At 45.2% G+C, this 14,141-nt stretch overlaps 1 long non-coding RNA gene across 1 annotated transcript in view; it reads left to right on the top strand.

Annotated features, from left to right (window-relative positions):
• LOC127007046 (uncharacterized) overlaps nt 1-14,141 on the top strand; it is a 195,852-nt gene that overhangs the window by 85,376 nt on the left and 96,335 nt on the right. Inside the window, exon 3 of the long non-coding RNA XR_007760046.1 lies at nt 2,859-2,972. This is a non-coding gene — a long non-coding RNA (uncharacterized LOC127007046). The remainder of the gene's footprint in view (nt 1-2,858; nt 2,973-14,141) is intronic.

The following is a 14,141-nucleotide window of genomic DNA, read 5'->3' as shown; positions in this document are numbered from 1 at the left end:
TACGGTACAGGAAGCAGCTCAAGGGCAAATAAACTAATAATGAAAAGACCCCCCCATCCACCCCAGCCCCGCTGATCACTGCCCCTAAGAAAAAGAGTCCAGAAGAGTGGCCAAAAGAGAGGTCAATTTCGGGAGGAGAGGTGATACGGGTTGGCATTATAAGACACTCGCTTCTCACATCAGCTATTTCTAAAGGCCAAAGAGGGAATCAATTGAGTTCTTATGAGTGTTTCTTTAGGTTCACGGTACAGAAGAAGGGTCACAATACCACTAGGGTCATAAAACTACCCTCGGAAATGGCCAAAACTCCTATGAAAGCCTTGTCAAAAATGTGTACTTGGCAGACGCAATGTTCAGTAATACGGCCCACAGTGTTTTGTAAGTGAGGATGAAGAATACATGAACCTGGTGGTGGGATGTGCCGTATAGGGACTTTACTAACGGGTTTTAGCGGTGGTAGAGGAAGGTGGGATCGTTTCAAGAAGGCAATGGAAAAGATTTGGTGACTATGATGAAAGACGGTGCATGGTGATGATAAATGAAAAGGTTGTGATGTCGGGAGTAGTGGTGGTGGAAAGAATGTTCGGTAGTGGTTGTGAAGGACTCAGTGATAGTTGTGAAGCGAAAGGTGATGATGCTGGTAGTGATGTTAAGGTGTGGTGGTGGTAAGGAAAGGTGCAAGGATGATGGGAGGTCATGGTTGTCGAGCGATGAGACGTGTGAGCGATGAGACAAGAAGGGCCACTGATGCTCTGGTGGCACTGTGGTTATGCAGGTAAGAAGGATTATAATTTGTATCTTGGAGTGAAGTTAAGACCCGACACCAGGATCGATGACATGAATTATTGTGAATTGAGAGGAGAGAAGAAAATGAAGAGTTGAGGAAACAGTAGTTGAAAGTTAAGGAAGACAGCGAAGTTGATAAAGACACAAAGAAATATTGCCGAGTTTAGTAAAGACCAAGACTTTGCTGCTTCTGGGTGAGGACAAGCAAGTAGAGGAGCAGGTGGCGAACGGTGAGATGAGCAAGAGGTGGAAAGAGAGAGCTCAGTAAGGTGGTGGGTAAGAGGGAGAAGATGCAGGATGGAGCTGAGTCGATATCAGTGTCGTCAATGCAGTGTACACACACAGATAAAAGCCAACATTGATCCCTAGGCTTGGCCCGCACACGCCTGGCTGCTCAAGGGAACGCGCCACCAAAGAACTCACTCACTGCCTTCATTCAGCGCCGTCTCTCAATGTTGCGTCGCCGTGTTTGTAGACTTACTCTCTTTATTCACACACGCACCGGCAAATTTTCACCTGCTTTTTTCCCGAAGAAAAAGTGTTTGCCAGCGTTTAATGGTGCTTTACCTTCTGCCAGAAAGGTTACCAGAGTTATTTTCAATATATGTTAAGTATAAATCATCATTATCTTCATAATGTTATTTTTCCATGGTTTCCATTCCGCTATAAAAAGAAAACGTGTCACAGTTCATGCCATTGTACTTTTATTCAGCCTCTGATGCACATTTTATAATTTTGTTATTTTTTCTTTGTAAGAACTTTCTTATTTTGAGAGCTGACTTGGTGAAAAGAAACAGTTAAACTTTGTCATAATAACAGAGACTGAAAAGAGATTAATTAAAACATTTTGCGCCGCTCCTAATATGATGTGAAAATGATTTTTTCAAAGTTTTGATTTAAAAGGACGCGTTTGTTGTGTAATAACACGATCTCAAAATGAAGAAAAAACAAAGTTTAAGCGAATAAGGTAATGAGAGCACAGTATTACGCAAGTTAAAAGAAGGATTGTAAGAATGACAACAGGGGTGAGGGTAGGAAGCGGGGGGGATGGGCGAGGCTGACCAGAGAGAGAGAGAGAGAGAGAGAGAGAGAGAGAGAGAGAGAGAGAGAGATTCATAATAGTAGAAGCAAACATAACCTGAATGTACTAGAAATGGTCAGTGTGTGTGTGTGTGTGTGTGTGTGTGTGTGTGTGTGCACATGTGCGTTAGGTTACGTCTTCCAGAGACTGGAGACCAGGGATAACTATGGAGATCGATACATTCTTGAAGATTACAAATTTGAAGGCAACACGCAAGCCGTCACCACCACCACCACCACCACCACTAGCACTACCAGCACCACCAGCACCACCGCCACCACCAGTACCACCACCACCACCAGCACCACCACCAGCACCACCACCAACAACAACAACAACATCAACAACAACGCCAGCACTACCAGCACTACCAGCACCACCACCACCACCACCAACAACAACAACAACCAACACTACCAGCACTACCAACACTACCACCACCACCACCACCACCTTGCTCACTAAGTACCCCCACCACAATCACCACCAGCACCTCACCTAACCACTATTACCACCACCACCACCACCACACCACCCTGGCACTCACGGAGGGTAACGATGAGGAATGGGAACGAAGTGTCACCCAATGAGTTTACGAGTCCTCTACGTTTTCGTCTCATCATGTTTTTTCGTCCTCTAGTATTGGAGAAAATCATTGGGGTTCTTCCATTTTTTTGCCCTGCGCCTCTTTTCTGCACTCGTTTTCTTCATTTCCTTATTTGGCGGGTTGTTAGCGGAAAAATCTTGATTTGGTAAAAAAGGAAATCATTGACAATTTGAAATTTTAAACATTTTTTAGTGGGACGGGGCTTTGTAATTGGCTTGTTATAACTTGATATTTGGTTCAGTATATGAATTATCCTTATCACACATAAAAAGTCTAGTGTCTTTGAGGACGTATACACACTTAAAAAGAGGAATGTGTAGCTTTGTATCTTGGCTTATGGAAACAAAAATTGCAAAAAATAAATCAGCTCTTTTTTTCTTACAGGTAAGTGGCTTAAAGGACTGGAGGGCTGCATAGCTTGGGGACCACAGAGAGAGAGAGAATGAGTGTCCTCTTAGTAGCTCTTCAAGTTGGAAAGGTTCAGAAAGAGACGGTGAGGTATGTAAGAAGAAAGATGGGTAGAGTATACGCAATTTTTTCTTAATGTGGCGAGGTATTCTTATTTATGATACTGCTTACGCACATACGTAAACGTACATATATAATTTCCAGGATGTGCATTGTGATGTGTTTGTTGTTACGGTATAGTAGTGTGTGACTGTCGGACTTCTATAGTGCACATGATTGAGGAAATGTAACAGCGTTGGGTGGTACGGTGCTAAATGATATGCTATTTCTGAGTCTTATGAGTTGACCCGGTGTTTGGTGGGTAGGTTGTAACGTAGTGTGGTGGTGTGGTTTAGGGCGAGACACTGTGACGGATCGTGTTACATTATTGCAAAAACTACGCAGCGCTCCTTGGTATTGTATCGCGGTGAGGAGATTACAAATGTATGAACGTCTCTTACTACAGCAGCTCTTCTTCTCATCCCTTTAAGTTATCCACCTCCTCCCCCCTCCCTCCTGCTGCAAACACCCCAGCGTTCACTACCTACATTCACCCCTTGTTACGAGCACCCTGACGCCTCCTAACTATATCCCGTTCCTTTCAAGTTTTTTTCTCATTTTTCTTTGAACAATAAATTCGACAGCTTGTTCGCGGCTCCCTCTGTCAGTCTGTTGTCTGTTTACACGAGAGGAGGCAGGTCGCAGGTATGAAAATTGAAACCCTAAGAGGTTGCAAAACGCCATTCAAAAGGGGGATATTGAAGCGCTGAAATGAATAGTCAATTTGGGTTTAAGTATAGCAAACTATTCCTTCCTTGAACCTAAGCGAGAAACCTCCTCTAGAAAGTAAACACAGAGCAGTTTGTTTGGGAACTTAGAGAAAATTTATACTAAATTAACTGAGTGTGTCACTCTTCAACCAGGCTGATTTTGCTTAGTGCACAAAGAACGCATGGCAGCTATCTCGACGTCAAAAAACGATGTCATCTTCATTGTGGTGATATACCTAACACGTTTGTATTCAAGAAGGGCCAACATACATATACAGCATGGCTTGAGAATAATGGATTAGTAAATAAAGAGACAAGTTTCCACTCCTTTATTTCTACAGGCACGTTTTTAGAATTTATATCTGTCCTTCTTTATGCTTCCCAAAAAACTTCTCACCACTTCTGCTCTTTACTGGTCCTGCCCTTTTAACCTCAGCGGCATCTTCTTCAACAGGCTATCACTCATCCGTCCCTCCGTCATTCCACTGTCCCGCACAATCTTCTTAGTACACATCAACGGCATCACCCTCAGCATGCTCTCCCTTCTCTCTCACCTCATCCGTCTATCACGCCCCAGTCCTGCACAATCTTCAGCAAACTTGGCGCGGCTCATTGATTGCGTGAGCCTGGCCTCCGTGACCGGGCAGCAGCAACTCAGGGTGATGTCCGGGGTTTGAGTTAAGGCACCAGTAACTCGCCACCTGGCCCGCGTGTGTCACCGCGATTGGTTTGCTATATATCAGACAGTCAGGTAGATGGAAAGATAGGAAGACAGGTTGACAGGCAGGCTGAGAGACAGATAGACAGGCAGACAAAGATACAGACAGGTAAATAGACAGGCAGACAGACAGACAGACAGACGGAAAGACAGACAGAAATAGGAAAAACTAGGGAGGCAGCATGAACGCATACAAAAATATACAACGTTAACTAGACACAGACAGACAGAAAAAACCCCAGACTGATATAAAGAGCAACAGACAGACAAACAGACAAAGAGGCAGACAAAAAAAGTCAGAAAAAATAGACAGGACACACACACACACACGCACACACACACACACACACACACACACACACACACACACACACACACACACACACACACACACGCATTGGTCACCTGGGGCAGACGTGAACGAAGGTTAATCAGTGTTAATGTTATGCAGGTAAGAGTGAAGCTGTCCAGGTAATGCGGCGCGCGTGGCGGGGCGGCGGGTAATGACCAGCCTGACAACAAAAGTGTCCGGCAGGTGCGGGCGCCAGTTTTTCAGGGAGACGTATACACCTGGCCGGCAGTAACGTGCGGCCCGCTGATTGCATTATGATCGTTCCCACATTTATATTGCAACTGCCCTCATAATTGCGTTGTTTGGCTGTCGCTTCGCCGTGTATCTGTTTACGCGTGAACGCACCTACACACACACACACACACACACACACACACACACACACACACACTCACACACACACACACTCACACACACACACACACACACACATGCCTAGTCACTTTTCCTGGAGTGGTGTCTTCACTACCCAGAAGCCCCTCCTTATATCCCTCTCTTCCCTTCTTTTACTATAGTTCTCTTAGTTATCCTCTTCTTACCGCATTGCTCGGGATTACCGTCGTTGGTGAGATGAAAATGTATGCTAGTGCTGCTTTGTGACCAGTGCTAAGCATGTATGAAGAGCTCGAGGGAGAGGCATGAGTAGGCTGGAGAGGGACACCCGGAAAAAGAGGTGAAGGCAAATAATACTGGCATTAAGTACCGCAGCAAGAAACGTGCTGGGTATCTCAACCAAGAGTGTTGAGTCTCCAGATGGTAAGCAAAATAAATGAAAAAATAAATAAAATTAAATAATAATAATAATAATAATAATAATAATAATAATAATAATAATAATAATAATAATAATAATAATAATAATAATAATAATAATAATAATAATAATAATAATAATAATAATGAAAAATAAAAATAAAATAAACCTAAGACACCAGTAGCCAAAACTCCATGAACAGAATTGTGCGAAGAAAAGAAAGACCCCAGTACTCAACTTTGAAGACAAATTTTCCCAACTCGCGCTGCCCGATTTGCCTCCAGGACACTCCTTTCGAACCATACCCAGCTGGCCGGAGAATTTCCACAAAAGTTCCCGGCCTTACGGTAACAACACATACAAAGTATTTTCTAAACATCTTTTATATACTCTAGTATAGCGTCTGTTTTGACATTATTCTTGGTATCACAATAAAAAATTCAGATAATTAATCTGCTACATATAATCATGGCAAAAAAAAAAAAAATGCATTGAACTTCTTATTCCCTGTTCCGTCTTTTCCGTTAATATCTTAGGGCAAAAAATAAAGATTGGTACTGCAATGATTTGACCAAGAGCTTCTCCATGGTTTTGGCTGTCGTAGTGCTTCATGCGGAGGCAAAGTCTCTGGGACGTAAGGACCAAGGTCCAGTCGTTTGGAGGCTTGCTGGGCGACACAGATCAGTCTGTCCATTCATATGGTGAGGATGTCGAGGTCATCAAAAGTTTCACCTACCTTAGTAGCGTAGTGCATAACAAAGGTGTGTTTTATCAGGACGTCACTCGACGAATTGGGTTGGCCCACGGTGTTATGGACTCGCTCAATACGAGTATATGGCGTTGTCGATAGCTATGCAGACGGACAAAGGTTCGAATCTTTTAAGTCACTTGTGCTCCCTGCCTTGCTGTATGGCTGTGAGACATGGACGCAATAGTGACTTGGAGAGACGTGTCAATGCCTTTGATACCAAGTGTTTTCGCAGGATCATGGGGTATCGCTGGAATGACAGTGTGTCGAACCAGCGACTTCGTGGTGAAACTAAATCTAGGCTTGTTACCAACTTAGTCCGTGAACGCCAAGTCCGGCTATATGGGCACGTGGCGCGCCTCCCGGCCATTAGTATTGCTCACAGGGTTGTTTCTGTACAAGACAACCCTGGAGGAGACCGAGGGGACACCCATGTAACTCATGGATGGGGCAAGTCAATCGATCCTGCCAGGATGGACTTGGATAGATTGGGCAGCTGCGTGGGAGCTTGCTCGGGGGGACCATCTGGGGTGGAGGCGACGAGTGAATGATGCGACTCGCCCCCGGTCGTATGCTCCCGGTTTGTTATTTAATTCTTCGTGGAGCATCTATCTCTATCTATCTATCTATCTATCTATCTATCTCTATAATTTAACTCATTTATCTCTATATATCTCCGCATCTATGCATATATCTATCTGTCTATCTATCTTTATTCATCTCTATTTATTAATTTACCTGTATAGTTGTATTTTCTTATTCATGTTTCACGTCTTTGTTTTGGGTCCTGGTCATAACGGCACACACTATCATGTTCTCAAGAATAACTGTTGTCGCTCTAACACACACCTGTTCGTCTATGTATGTTTTTTTTATTGTCTTTTCTTTTCTTTTTCACGCAGCAGGAACGTGTGATGCGATACACTGTCACCAAGGCGTAGTATTGAAGGATGTCATTCACTATTAATTTGGGAGCTATTCGCGTAATGAAAATATTTGTACCTTTCATGGAGATTACCTTCGACAATGTGTAGATATGTTTTTGTTGTTTTGAAAGGCAAGGGGACCAGACGCACAATGGCGGCGAGAGTATAATGGCGCTGGCATCCACTTTGACCGACTATCAAAGAAGCCTTCCCGCGGGATACAATGAACCCTTACCTGAGATATTGACAGGTTATCGAGCTCCTTGTCAGTGCTGCCCTTGCTGTACCTCACTCCCCTCCCTCCTCCTTCCAGCCGTCCCTCACTCTTTCCCTCCTTCTTCCAGCCGTCCCTCTCTCCTTCCCTCCTTCTTCCAGCCGTCCCTCTCTCCCTCCCTCCTCCTTCCAGCCGTCCCTCTCTTCCTCCCTCCTTCTTCCAGCCGTCCCTCTCTCCCTCCCTCCTCCTTCCAGCCGTCCCTCTCTCCCTCCCTCCCTCACTCCATCCCTCCATCTATCCTTCCCTCACTCTCTTCGTCTTACCTGCGTTCCTTCTCCTACCATCAGTCCCTCTCTCCCTACCTTACTCCTTCTCTCACTCCTTTCCTCCTTCCTGCTTCTCTCCCTTATCCTTCCATCCATCCCTCCTCCTTTCCTCCCTCACTCCTTCCCTCCATCTCTCCTTCCCTCACTCCTCTTGTCGTACCTGCTTCTCTCCCCCCTTCATCTATCCGTCCCTCTCCCATTCCTCCCTCACTCCTTCCCTCCATCTCTCCTTCCCTCACTCCTTTCTGCTTATCCTCCTTCCATCCGTTCCTCTCTCCCTCCCACCCTCACTCCTTCCCTCCATCTCCTTCCGTCACTCCTTTCCTCGTACCTGCTTCCCTCCCTCGATCTTCCATCCGTTCCTTTCCCCTTCCCTCGCTCCCTCCCTCACTCCCTCACTCTTTCCTTCCATCTCTCGTTTCCTCATTTTCTCCCTTCCATCATCCTTCACGCCCCAATCCCCCCCCCCATCCACTGCGTCTCCTTGCACCCCCTTGTCTCATATCAACCTCCACCCTCCCTTTGTTAATTCACCCACCGTCCTTGCCATCACCTCCCCTTCCTTCCTCTCCATGGCCTTCACGTGCTATACAACGCCCACAGTCCCCTCCCCTGCCCACGTTCCTTAACCTTAGAAATAACGTCGACTACGCTACATCGCTGGATATAACATTGATGCAAGTGCTCCGGAAGAAAGTGTTGTTGCTTGTGTGTGTGTGTGTGTGTGTGTGTGTGTGTGTGTGTGTGTGTGTAGTTAATATACTTTACCTTTTCCGTGAAGTTGTTGTCCGCTCTCCATCGCCGAGGAGAGCGTACTAGCCAGAAAAGTCCTATAGAATAGATGCCTTGAGCCAGACGACAGAGCAGAGAGAAACGTCATTTGAATGCGTTTCCGAGCTTGTCGTAGCGGATAGAAAGTCTATTTCGGGTTTATAACTCTGATACACACACACACACACACACACACACACACACACACACACACACACACACACACATACACACACAATCAAGACACAGATAACCTACTCGCATCCATCATTTCCTTAGGATTGCGTTTCTGTTTCCATATGCACTCGTCTCCCCTACCGCTTCCTCCTCAACTTTCTTCTCGTCTTCTCCCCTCCCTTTCTCTCTTTCCTCCGCTCCTCCCCTCCCCCGTATCGACGCCCTCCAGCTCTCCGTGTTTTGTTATCAAAAGTCCTCCGCTAAGCTCCTGAATTGACACGACTTTACAACGAAAGTTTTAATCTTGCCTCAACACGGCTCCCATTAAGGAGTTTTTACGGTGGTGGCTGGCTGGTTTTAGTGTGCCTTCCCGCGAGTCCTCCCGGCCCCTCCCCGCAGCCCCCCCCCCCCCTCTCTCTCTCTCTCTCTCTCTCTCTCTCTCTCTCTCTCTCTCTCTCTCTCTCTCTCTCTCTCTCTCTCTCTCTCTCTCTCTCTCTCTCTCTCTCTCTCTCTCTCTCTCTCTCTCTCTCTCTCTCTCTCTCTCTCTCACACACACACACACACACACACACACCGTCACACATAAGCTGGGCGGCGTTGTGCATCTGACATACATTTTACTATCTTTAATATATAATTACTTGACTCAGGCGGCCGTACGGTGAAATTTACATCCGAGGGAGGTATAGAGGTTCATTAAACGTTTTTATTTTGTCAGGGCTGTGTTGCTCGGGTCTCCTTGCACTATTTTCTCTTTACTCGATAGTCTGTAACTCTCTGCTTGCCCAAAACGAATAGCCAACCCCCTATATAAGACTTCTCAGAATATCTCAATTTACTTCGTTCCACACTTGATGGAACATGAAGTGAGCAAACGTCTCGAGGTTTTTGTTTTTAGCTGTCTGTGTGTGGCGGCTTTTCCGGGACTTTTCTTTTTTTATTGTTTTTATTTGTGTTTGTCTTTTGGTATGTTTTCCTGTCTTGTTCTTGTTGGCTGTTTTTTTATTTTTATTTGGTCGTCTCGTCTGTCTGTCTGTCTGTCTCTCTCTCTCTCTCTCTCTCTCTCTCTCTCTCTCTCTCTCTCTCTCTCTCTCTCTCTCTCTCTCACTCTCTCTCTCTCTCTCTCTCTCTCTCTCTCTCTCTCTCTCTCTCTCTCTCTCTCTCTCTCTCTCTCTCTCTCTCTCTCTCACCCCCTCCTTTCTCACATAAACACACACTAAAAAAAAATAAGACAGAGGTTAGATCACAAGGCATTCTTAGTCTTTACCTGAAAGGATTCGGCTGGGGATTGAACCAGCTAACTAACTTTCGGGGTTCGGGGCTTTCAAGCAAAGAGCGTTCGTTTCCCATTGGTTTCGCTTCCTCTCTGTAGACACAATTTTTTTCCAGTACCTTTATTACTGGTGAAAGGGTTCTTCCGTAAAGTGTATTGAGGACTTTGATGCAAGATATCCGATTTGTCTGGCATTACTCTGCAGCAAATGGAGATAGATAGATAGATGGAGAGATAGATAGATTGATAGACAGACATAGAAATATTTAGATGGATAGATAGATAGAAGGATAGATGGAGAATGAGGGCGAGAGAGCGAGAGAGCAAAAGAGCGAGAGCGAAGAGCGAGAGAGATTGAGAAAGTGCAAGAGTGCGAGAGAGAGAGAGAGAGAGAGAGAGAGAGAGATTTAGATAGATTTAATTAGAAAATCAGACCAGAACAGACCCCATGGTCCGTGGTCTGGACTAAGTGATGAATTTTAAAAAAATATGATTTTAATAGTAGACATTAAACCTTGCAAACGTTGTTGTTCTAAGGAAGTTTTGAAGAGTCAATATTTTTGAAGAGTCAATTTTTTTTTTTTTGAAGGACCACTGACAAAGTGTCATCGATCATAAACAATGTTGATCTGTCTACATTCAGAAACCATTTATTATTTTTAAAACATTGATCTTTTTTCCTCGGAGAGGCGACGTTTCAAGAGAGAACATGTTAAGGTAGAAGCCTTCGTTCTTCGATTTGTTGCAAGGGGAAGGGATCATTTTCGTTGCCTGCCGCTGACCTTCTATTCTAGCAAAATTGCATGCATGGGGGGTGGAGACAAAAGAGAGAGAGAGAGAGAGAGAGAGAGAGAGAGAGAGAGAGAGAGAGAGAACAAAGTCAAGTAATTATGCATAGCCTCACATTCAACTTTTTTTTTCCAGTGTTTTTCTCGTTTTATTTGCGACAGGCGGTCCTTTTTGTCTTTTTACAATATTTTATTTCGTTTTCATGTATATTCATAATCATAATCTAGGTTTTCATATATGTGTTTACATGTACTATGATCACATTCTGCCTTGAACTTTTACTTCATTATTTTTAGGGTTGATGGCTTTGCTGGCGATTTCTCCTGAGAAAACCTTTCAGTAATTTGAAAAAATACAAAAACTGTGAATTATATCCGTTCGTCATCCTCTTTATCCGCAGCAAAATCTTCTCTCGTCGTATTTTACTCCTGTCCTACCAAAATTCCCCCATAACTGTTCCTTGGGTTCTAATCTTAAATAAGAGGAATCGATATTAGCAACAGTACATCTGCTGTAGTATTGTACCTCTGCGTAATTATTGACCCATATATACATTGATTGTTCCTGGAAGTAATATATGATCTATGTGTAGGATTCTGCTTCCTCTACATCTTAAAGAACCCCCGCTGCCTGTTTTGCCCTCTCCTTCCAACCTTCAGCTCGGACTTCAAAAAGATTGATCTGAGAACAGCTTCGATGTTTCACAAGCACCGCTCTCTTTTATATTCAGCCCAGTCATCATTACAGCTTCTCTTTCGTCTTGATCTGTTCCCTGAAGTTGCCTTTGTTATTGTAGATTTTGAGACCAATTCCCTTCTTTTATCACCGTGTGTCAGTCTATTTTTGACTCTTTGTTTCTTCAGGCTCGTTTCATCAGTTTCGTCAGCGTAATTAACGGATTCCGTCATCCCACTCAGAATGCCTCCGTGGTGTAGTGAGGAGCTCGACCACCAAGACCGTAGGGCCCGGCTTGAATCTATGTCGGGTAGTCGGCGCGGGTTGGCTGAAAAACAAATGTACATGTCGAAATATGTAGGAAAGGCAAGCTCTCACAATCGCCCCTGTCTCTTCATATTGGATTAGTATGTTCCACAAGCTCATGACCAAAGCGACAAATTTGAACGACATCATTCGTTTCATGAAGATAATGTCTCAGCCAAATTTGAACAGAATATAGTATGATGTATGAAGCATCCCACACCCTATAAGTAATATCACCATCACCATCATTATCGTCGTCGTCATCGTCGACGCCATCATCATAATTATCAACATCATCAGCAGCAGCACCCTGTAGCATTCCCAATACGGACATAGGCCTTTTCCAAGCGTCTTCTTTCGTTTCTGTCTTGTGCCTCTAGTTTCTAGTGTATCCTAACGTTGCACAACAAACACGAACCTGTCAAGCTGTAAAGTAATCAAATCTTTTGTTAAACTGCCATGACGTCCGCCGTGTCAGTGCGGGGAGGCCCGAGTGCCCGTGTTCCCCTAGGCGCCGCTGCACTATTGAGAGCGTAATGTGACGCCAGGTGTCGGACCTTGGTTTTGTTCCGTCGGACTTGTCCAGGCACAGGCTGACCGAAAACTCATGATTACTGGATCCTGTTTTTTTTTCTACTGAATAGAACTTGTTAAAGTTATATTTAAACACACACACACACACACACACACACACACACACACACACACACACACACACACACACACAATTATATAACAACGTTCCTCCGTTCATATGCGGCATCGTTTGTATTTGCTCCTGCCTTTGATAATTATGCTGCCCTGACCCAATGCCAGATCAACAAAAGCCTGCCGGACAAAGGCACCCACTCGTTCTCTTCTTCTCTCCCTCAATCAAGACAAATCCCGTCACCGATAACTGGCGGGCATTCTTCCCCGCATTATTCAAAGCCGGCCAGCCCTCGGCGGCCACAGCTCTCGGAGGGAAGGAGGGCTTCTCGGATGCTGCATTGAAGGGCGACGGGGCGCAACTATCTCCCTTGACTTTTCTTTGGCGTTCTTGAAGGCAGCGAGAGGGGAGTCTTGCAAGGATCCCCGTTTGATTATGATAATGAAAGTTGGGTGATAATGGAGCGACACCGCCCAGCCGCTGCCGAGAAGCCGTACCTCCCTCACTCATCTCCTCTCCTGCTTTCTCTCGCTCCCTTGTCATCCAGCACAGCCCTCCGCCATCCCTCTGCTCCTCATGGTATTCAAGAGTCTGATAGGAACGCATGAAGAGATCTGTCCCCGCATTCCATCCGATTGACGAAGACTGTTTGGCTTAGAGGGATCAAGGGGGGGAAGGGGGGAAGAAAGGGGCAGGATAGAGAAGGGTAGCATGTGCACGAGAGAGAGAGAGAGAGAGAGAGAGAGAGAGAGAGAGAGAGAGAGAGAGACGGAAGAAAATTTTGCTCTTCGCCACTCCTATTTGTATACGTGAAGGAAGACTATCTGTGGGTCCTTTTTGATGTGTGTGTGTGTGTGTGTGTGTGTGTGTGTGTGTGTGTGTGTGTGTGTGTGTGTGTGTGTATGGTGCAGCAAGGCGCCGTGTACGTGACCAGGAGGCCTTCAGGGAGTGCCAGTAATGAGAGTTCTTGTCCCTTTTCTCTTACTCTCTCTCTCTCTCTCTCTCTCTCTCTCTCTCTCTCTCTCTCTCTCTCTCTCTCTCTCTCTCTCTCTCTCTCTCTCTCTCTCTCTCTCTCTCTCTCTCTCTCTCTCTCTCTCTCTCTCTCTCTCTCTCTCTCTCTCTCTCTCTCTCTCTCTCTCTCTCTCTCTCTCTCTCTCTCTCTCAAATTCCCTTCGTCTCTTTCCCTCCCTCTCTTGATCTCTAACTCAATCTCATCTCCATCTCCGTACATCATTCACTCTATCACTTTTGCACTATCTACAAGTATACGACCTTCTTTTGCTTTCTCTTTCTCTTTGCCCTTGAACTGCCTCCTTTGTTAAAAAAAAGGAAATTCACGTGTAAGCAGCTACCACTCATTTGGCCTTCACAATGACTATTAATAGGAGCTAATTGAGTTAAGTTCCCAGTAACTTGAGGAACGAAGGAAGTTAGTCGGCGGTCCGCGGGGCAATGACCTCAAGCCGGGGTTAGTTTAGTGTCCCTGTAACAACGTCGTTCAGGGTGGCGGCTGGTGAGGAGGAAACGCCGGGCTCTTCTCCATAACACAGAGGAAACTCGATGAAGGTGAAATTATTGTCGAACTAATCTCATTAAGGCCTCGTTACTGGCCAATTCGACGGGGAGGGTGACTGGCGGTTAAGGACCAATTTAGGATACGTTACTGCTCCGAAATCGTGTCAGAATAACGTTAGATTGTTGTAGGATTTGACTTAGGAAGGTTTAATGACACAGCTGGATTTGGGTGGATGAGGTTGCGCTTTGAGTGGAGT

The sequence above is a fragment of the Eriocheir sinensis genome, chromosome 3 (genome assembly GCF_024679095.1).
Source record: "Eriocheir sinensis breed Jianghai 21 chromosome 3, ASM2467909v1, whole genome shotgun sequence".
In the NCBI taxonomy this organism is placed as follows: domain Eukaryota; kingdom Metazoa; phylum Arthropoda; class Malacostraca; order Decapoda; family Varunidae; genus Eriocheir; species Eriocheir sinensis.
This window is presented reverse-complemented; position numbering and strand designations above follow the sequence as displayed.